This window comes from Episyrphus balteatus, chromosome 3 (assembly GCF_945859705.1).
Source record: "Episyrphus balteatus chromosome 3, idEpiBalt1.1, whole genome shotgun sequence".
NCBI lineage: Eukaryota > Metazoa > Arthropoda > Insecta > Diptera > Syrphidae > Episyrphus > Episyrphus balteatus.
In genome coordinates this window covers 65,275,224-65,283,775 of record NC_079136.1, presented here as the reverse complement: position 1 = coordinate 65,283,775, position 8,552 = coordinate 65,275,224, and the positions used below count along the sequence as shown (strand labels likewise).

Sequence of the window (8,552 nt, the reverse complement as noted above, 5' to 3'; positions counted from 1 at the left end):
AAATCCGATTATCTCCGAAACTGCTTATTTGATTTCAACAAAACTTTTTGTAAAGAAGAATTTATATAATTTAAATTTAAACCAAAAATAGAATTTTCAAAAAAATAGATTTTGGATTTTTAAAAAATTTTGAAAATTTTTTTTTGAAAAATCAAATTTTCAAAAACGGGACATTGAATATTTTTGAAATTTTGTTTTTAGATGTTGATTAGTGATTTCCACAAAATGGCATACAAATTTTATTTTAAAACATTTTTTCCAAAAAATTATTTATAAAAAATTAGGTTTTAAAAAAACGGCTCTAACGATTTTGAAAATTTTTTTTCTAAAAATGCATCTTAACATATTAATCAAAACTGCATACTTGTTTTGGAGGGCAATTTGATTTCAGATTTTATTTTATTTTTTTAAAAAACGAATTTTATTTTTTTTTTCCAAATCTTACATTTAAATCAAATCTTAAATCATTATTAACGGTACCTGCCATAGAACGGTTTTTTTCAAATCCGATTATCTCCGAAACTGATTATTCGATTTCAACGAAACTTTTTGTAAAGAAGCATGTATATAATTTAAGTATAAACCAAAAATAAAATTTCCAAAAAAATAATTTTTGAATTTAAAAAAAAAATTTGAAAATTTTTTTTTGAAAAATCAAATTTTCGAAAACGGGACATTGAATTTTTTTGAAATTTTGTTTTTAGATGTTGATTAGTGATTTCTACAAAATGGCATGCCAATTTTATTTTAAAACTTTTTTTCCAAAAAATTATTTATAAAAAATTATTTTTTTTAAAAACAGCTCTAACGATTTTGAAAATTTTTTTTTCTAAAAATGCATGTTAATATATCAATCAAAACTGCATACTTGTTTTGGAGGGCAATTCAATTTTAGATTTTATTTTATTTTTTAAAAAACGAATTTTATTTTTTTTTTCCAAATTTCTATATAAAGTCTTAAAAATTTAAGCAACTTTAACTCTAAGAGCAAGTTCGTGCGACCCAGTCGTGCATTTTATTTTTTAATGGGTTGTAGTCCAAAAAAACCGGTTTTTGCCCCTAACTCCAGATTTTGGGGGTGTTACGGAGTTTTTAAATAACGTTTCGTAATCAGTGCAACTAGCTCTACAAAACGTGATAGGTCTCCGCCCGCGTATATTTTGAGTGTTGCACAGTGTTATCGTAAGCTCCAATTTAAATATGAGTTATGAACAACATAAATAATTGTATTTTCGCAAAACTAAGAACGAAAAAGAAATAACTTTTTGTCTTTATCTTATTAACAATTCATTTTCTCAATACATTCACATCAACATCGTCTCCAATATGTTTAAAAACAAAAGGTTATAAAGGCTTTTCTATAAACCAAATTATTGTAAGAGCCATGTCAATGGCTATAATTTAGCGAAAAGGGCTTCAAATAGGTAGTCCATTTTGTTTATTTTGTAAATCGCAATAAATCGCGACTTACTTACATGAGATTTTTCTAGACATTTAAGCAACTTAAAGAATACCAAAACGAAGATTTTGAACAAAATATTTTTCTATTATTATTCATTTAGAGGTTTACCCTATCTATCTCGTAGAAAATTAACTCATTAATGATATAAAAATTAAAGATTTATCATCTAGATTTTAATCAGTAAACAAATGAATCTTATCGCACAAATTAAACACGCTTCATTGATATTGCCCTAGATAAAGTATCTTATTCATAGATAATACCAATATAGCTCATTTATTCATCTTCATCGACGTGAATTTTATCATCAACAAAAAGCAGTTTGAATTAATCTGTCTACATGATGAAAAGTTTTTTCGTATTTGGCCTCTTGGCGTTCTATCAAGTTGAATAAATTAAAATAAACTAATTTAATCTTCTGTTTATAAGCTAATCAATTATTTATATACTTTTCCAGGCTAAGATTGTATCATCCCAGTTAAATATACCAACATTAATTGACATTGGTCAGAATGCTTTGAACCCCAACCCCAGTGAAACAACTAAAAATGATGTTTTGAAATTTGGCACCAGTATTATAAATACTTTAACGGAAAAAGTTAATACTTTGCCTCCAAATATGAGACAAGATGGACTGAATTTATTAGCCGATGCTAAAGAAGGAGTGCAGTCTTGTGAGAGTGCCTTCATGAGGAATGGTATTGCTTCAGAGTATACTGTGTGTTGCAGTACATATTTGAAAAATGGAATGATTGCTTTTGGGAATCTTGCTGCAGAAGGCTATCGGTCAGGAGCTGAAACACCATTTATTTATTTGTTGAATTTATTAATTTGTAGTTTTTTGTTGATTTGGAATTGAAAAATTTAGAAATGTATTATTCATTTAGTCTCAAAACAGTTTTTGTATCAAATAAATTTGATTTTTTTTATATAAATTTCTCAATAAATTAGTTCATTTTGGTAGATAACTTCAATTCGGATTTAAAGGTTAGGTATAAGTTTGAGCATGTCCCGAGCATGTCCCGAGCATGTCTCGACCATGTCCCAAGCATGTTCCGAAGATGTCCCGAGTTTGTCCGAGCATGTCCTAAAGATGTCAAGAGCATGTCTTGAGCATGTCCCGATTGTCCCGAACATGTCACGAGCTTGTCCCGAGCATGTCCCGAGCATGTCTAGAGCATGTCTCGAGCATGTCCGAGCTTGTCCCAAGCTTGTCCCGAAGATGTCCCGAAGATGTCCCGAGCTTGTCCCGAGCATGTCCCGACCATGTCCCGAGAATATACCGAGATTGTCCCGAAGATGTCCCGAGCTTGTCCTGAGCATGTCCCAAGCATGTCCCAAAGATGTCCCGAGCATGTCCTTAAGATGTCCCGAGCATGTCCCGAGCATGTCTCGAGCATGTCTCGAAGATGTCCCGAGCATGTCCCGAGGTAGTCCCGAGTATGTCCTGAAGATGTCTGGAAGATATCCCGAGCTTGTCCCGAGCATGTCCCGAACATGTCCCGAGCATGTCCCGAGCATGTCCCCAGCATTTCCCGAGCATGTCCCGAGCATGTCCCGAGCATGTCCCGAGCATGTCTAGAGGCTAGAGCATGTCTTGAGCATGTCCGAGCTTGTCCCAAGCTTGTCCCGAAGATGTCCCGAACATGTAACGAGCTTGTCCCGAGCATGTCCCGAACATGTCCCAAGCATGTCCCGAGCATGTCCCGACCATGTCCCGAGAATATACCGAGATTTTCCCGAAGATGTCCCGAGCTTGTCCTGAGCATGTCCCAAGCATGTTCCAAAGATGTTCCGAGCATGTCCTTAAGATGTCCCGAGCATGTTCCGAGCATGTCTCGAGCATGTCCCGAAGATGTCCCGAGCATGTCCCGAGCTAGTCCCGAGTATGTCCTGAAGATGTCTGGAAGATATCCCGAGCTTGTCCCGAGCATGTCCTGAGCTTGTTTTGAGCATGTACCAAAAGATGTCCGGTCATGCTCGGGACATCTTCGGGATATGCTCGGGACAACTTCGGGACATGCTCGGGACATCTTCGGGACATGCTCGGGACATCTTCGGGACATCTTCGGGACATGCTCGGGACATCTTCAGGACAACTTCGGGACATGCTCGGGACATCTTCCGGACATGCTCGGGACAACTTCGGGACATCTTCGGGACATCTACGGGACATCTTCGGGACATCTTCCGGACATGCTCGGGACAACTTCGGGACATCTTCGGGACATCTACGGGACATCTTCGGGACATCTTCGGGACATCTTCGGGACAACTTCGGGACATCTTCGGGACATGCTCGGGACATCTTCGGGACATGCTCGGGACATCTTCAGGACTACTTCGGGACATGCTCGGGACATCTTTCGGACATGCTCGGGAAAACTTCGGGACATGCTTGGGACATCTACGGGACATCTTCGGGACATCTTCGGGACATCTTCGGGACAACTTCGGGACAACTTCGGGACATCTTCGGGACATCTTCGGGACATCTTCGGGACATCTTCGGGACATCTTCGGGACATCTTCGGGACATGCTCGGGACATCTTCGGGACATGCTCGGGACATCTTCGGGACATCTTCGGGACATCTTCGGGACATCTTCGGGACAACTTCGGGACATGCTTGGGATATCTTCGGGACATGCACGGGACATCTTCGGGACATGCTCGGGACATCTTCGGGACATGCTCGGGACATCTTCGGGACATGCTCGGGACATCTTCGGGACATCTTCGGGACATCTTCGGGACATCTTCGGGACATATTCGGGACATCTTCGGGACATGCTCGGGACATCTTCGGGACATGTTCGGGACATCTTCGGGACATCTTCGGGACATCTTCGGGACATCTTCGGGTTATCTTCGGGACATCTTTGGGATATCTTCGGGACATCTTCGGGACATCTTCGGGACATCTTCGGGACATGCTCGGGACAACTTCGGGACATCTTCGGGACATGCTCGGGACATCTTCGGGACATGCTCGGGACATCTTCAGGACAACTTCGGGACATGCTCGGGACATCTTCCGGACATGCTCGGGAAAACTTCGGGACATGCTTGGGACATCTACGGGACATCTTCGGGACATCTTCGGGACATCTTCGGGACATCTTCGGGACAACTTCGGGACAACTTCGGGACATGCTTGGGATATCTTCGGGACATCTTCGGGACATGCTCGGGACATCTTCCGGACATGCTCGGGACATCTTCGGGACATCTTCGGGACATCTTCGGGACATGCTCGGGACATCTTCGGGACATGCTCGGGACATCTTCGGGACATCTTCGGGACATCTTCGGGACATCTTCAAGACATCTTCGGGACATAATCGGGACATGTTCGGGACATGTTCGGGACATGCTCGGGACATCTTCGGGACATGTTCGGGACATCTTCGGGACATCTTCGGGACATCTTCGGGACATCTTCGGGACATCTTCGGGACATCTTCGGGACATCTTCGGGACAACTTCGGGACAACTTCGGGACATGCTTGGGATATCTTCGGGACATCTTCGGGACATGCTCGGGACATCTTCCGGACATGCTCGGGACATCTTCGGGACATCTTCGGGACATCTTCGGGACATGCTCGGGACATCTTCGGGACATGCTCGGGACATCTTCGGGACATCTTCGGGACATCTTCAAGACATCTTCGGGACATAATCGGGACATGTTCGGGACATGTTCGGGACATGCTCGGGACATCTTCCGGACATGCTCGGGACATCTTCGGGACATCTTCGGGACATCTTCGGGACATGCTCGGGACATCTTCGGGACATGCTCGGGACATCTTCGGGACATCTTCGGGACATCTTCGGGACATCTTCAAGACATCTTCGGGACATAATCGGGACATATTCGGGACATCTTCGGGACATGCTTGGGATATCTTCGGGACATCTTCGGGACATGCTCGGGACATCTTCCGGACATGCTCGGGACATCTTCGGGACATCTTCGGGACATCTTCGGGACATGCTCGGGACATCTTCGGGACATGCTCGGGACATCTTCGGGACATCTTCGGGACATCTTCGGGACATCTTCAAGACATCTTCGGGACATAATCGGGACATGTTCGGGACATGTTCGGGACATGCTCGGGACATCTTCCGGACATGCTCGGGACATCTTCGGGACATCTTCGGGACATCTTCGGGACATCTTCGGGACAACTTCGGGACAACTTCGGGACATGCTTGGGATATCTTCGGGACATCTTCGGGACATGCTCGGGACATCTTCCGGACATGCTCGGGACATCTTCGGGACATCTTCGGGACATCTTCGGGACATGCTCGGGACATCTTCGGGACATGCTCGGGACATCTTCGGGACATCTTCGGGACATCTTCGGGACATCTTCAAGACATCTTCGGGACATAATCGGGACATGTTCGGGACATGTTCGGGACATGCTCGGGACATCTTCCGGACATGCTCGGGACATCTTCGGGACATCTTCGGGACATCTTCGGGACATGCTCGGGACATCTTCGGGACATGCTCGGGACATCTTCGGGACATCTTCGGGACATCTTCGGGACATCTTCAAGACATCTTCGGGACATAATCGGGACATATTCGGGACATCTTCGGGACATCTTCGGGACATGCTCGGGACATCTTCGGGACATGCTCGGGACATCTTCGGGACATCTTCGGGACATCTTCGGGACATCTTCGGGACATCTTCAAGACATCTTCGGGACATCTTCGGGACATCTTCGGGACATCTTCGGGACATCTTCGGGACATCTTCGGGACATCTTCGGGACAACTTCGGGACAACTTCGGGACATGCTTGGGATATCTTCGGGACATCTTCGGGACATGCTCGGGACATCTTCCGGACATGCTCGGGACATCTTCGGGACATCTTCGGGACATCTTCGGGACATGCTCGGGACATCTTCGGGACATGCTCGGGACATCTTCGGGACATCTTCGGGACATCTTCGGGACATCTTCAAGACATCTTCGGGACATAATCGGGACATGTTCGGGACATGTTCGGGACATGCTCGGGACATCTTCCGGACATGCTCGGGACATCTTCGGGACATCTTCGGGACATCTTCGGGACATGCTCGGGACATCTTCGGGACATGCTCGGGACATCTTCGGGACATCTTCGGGACATCTTCGGGACATCTTCAAGACATCTTCGGGACATAATCGGGACATATTCGGGACATCTTCGGGACATGCTTGGGATATCTTCGGGACATCTTCGGGACATGCTCGGGACATCTTCCGGACATGCTCGGGACATCTTCGGGACATCTTCGGGACATCTTCGGGACATGCTCGGGACATCTTCGGGACATGCTCGGGACATCTTCGGGACATCTTCGGGACATCTTCGGGACATCTTCGGGACATCTTCAAGACATCTTCGGGACATAATCGGGACATGTTCGGGACATGTTCGGGACATGCTCGGGACATCTTCCGGACATGCTCGGGACATCTTCGGGACATCTTCGGGACATCTTCGGGACATCTTCGGGACAACTTCGGGAAAACTTCGGGACATGCTTGGGATATCTTCGGGACATCTTCGGGACATGCTCGGGACATCTTCCGGACATGCTCGGGACATCTTCGGGACATCTTCGGGACATCTTCGGGACATGCTCGGGACATCTTCGGGACATGCTCGGGACATCTTCGGGACATCTTCGGGACATCTTCGGGACATCTTCAAGACATCTTCGGGACATAATCGGGACATGTTCGGGACATGTTCGGGACATGCTCGGGACATCTTCCGGACATGCTCGGGACATCTTCGGGACATCTTCGGGACATCTTCGGGACATGCTCGGGACATCTTCGGGACATGCTCGGGACATCTTCGGGACATCTTCGGGACATCTTCGGGACATCTTCGGGACATCTTCAAGACATCTTCGGGACATAATCGGGACATATTCGGGACATCTTCGGGACATCTTCGGGACATGCTCGGGACATCTTCGGGACATGCTCGGGACATCTTCGGGACATCTTCGGGACATCTTCGGGACATCTTCAAGACATCTTCGGGACATCTTCGGGACATCTTCGGGACATCTTCGGGACATCTTCGGGACATCTTCGGGACAACTTCGGGACAACTTCGGGACATGCTTGGGATATCTTCGGGACATCTTCGGGACATGCTCGGGACATCTTCCGGACATGCTCGGGACATCTTCGGGACATCTTCGGGACATCTTCGGGACATGCTCGGGACATCTTCGGGACATGCTCGGGACATCTTCGGGACATCTTCGGGACATCTTCGGGACATCTTCAAGACATCTTCGGGACATAATCGGGACATGTTCGGGACATGTTCGGGACATGCTCGGGACATCTTCCGGACATGCTCGGGACATCTTCGGGACATCTTCGGGACATCTTCGGGACATGCTCGGGACATCTTCGGGACATGCTCGGGACATCTTCGGGACATCTTCGGGACATCTTCGGGACATCTTCAAGACATCTTCGGGACATAATCGGGACATATTCGGGACATCTTCGGGACATGCTCGGGACATCTTCGGGACATGTTCGGGACATCTTCGGGACATCTTCGGGACATCTTCGGGACATCTTCGGGTTATCTTCGGGACATCTTTGGGATATCTTCGGGACATCTTCGGGACATCTTCGGGACATCTTCGGGACATGCTCGGGACAACTTCGGGACATCTTCGGGACATGCTCGGGACATCTTCGGGACATGCTCGGGACATCTTCAGGACAACTTCGGGACATGCTCGGGACATCTTCCGGACATGCTCGGGAAAACTTCGGGACATGCTTGGGACATCTACGGGACATCTTCGGGACATCTTCGGGACATCTTCGGGACATGTTCGGGACAACTTCGGGACAACTTCGGGACATGCTTGGGATATCTTCGGGACATCTTCGGGACATGCTTGGGACATCTTCCGGACATGCTCGGGACATCTTCGGGACATCTTCGGGACATCTTCGGGACATGCTCGGGACATCTTCGGGACATGCTCGGGACATCTTCGGGACATCTTCGGGACAACTTCGGGA

General features: G+C 46.6%; 1 long non-coding RNA gene across 1 annotated transcript; it reads left to right on the top strand.

Annotated features, from left to right (window-relative positions):
* Window positions 1–1,737: 1,737 nt before the first annotated feature.
* Window positions 1,738–2,397, top strand: LOC129916535 (uncharacterized). The gene is made up of 2 exons (XR_008772492.1): window positions 1,738–1,847; window positions 1,920–2,397. It is a non-coding gene; the product is annotated as an uncharacterized LOC129916535 (long non-coding RNA).
* The last annotated feature ends 6,155 nt before the right edge of the window (window positions 2,398–8,552 follow it).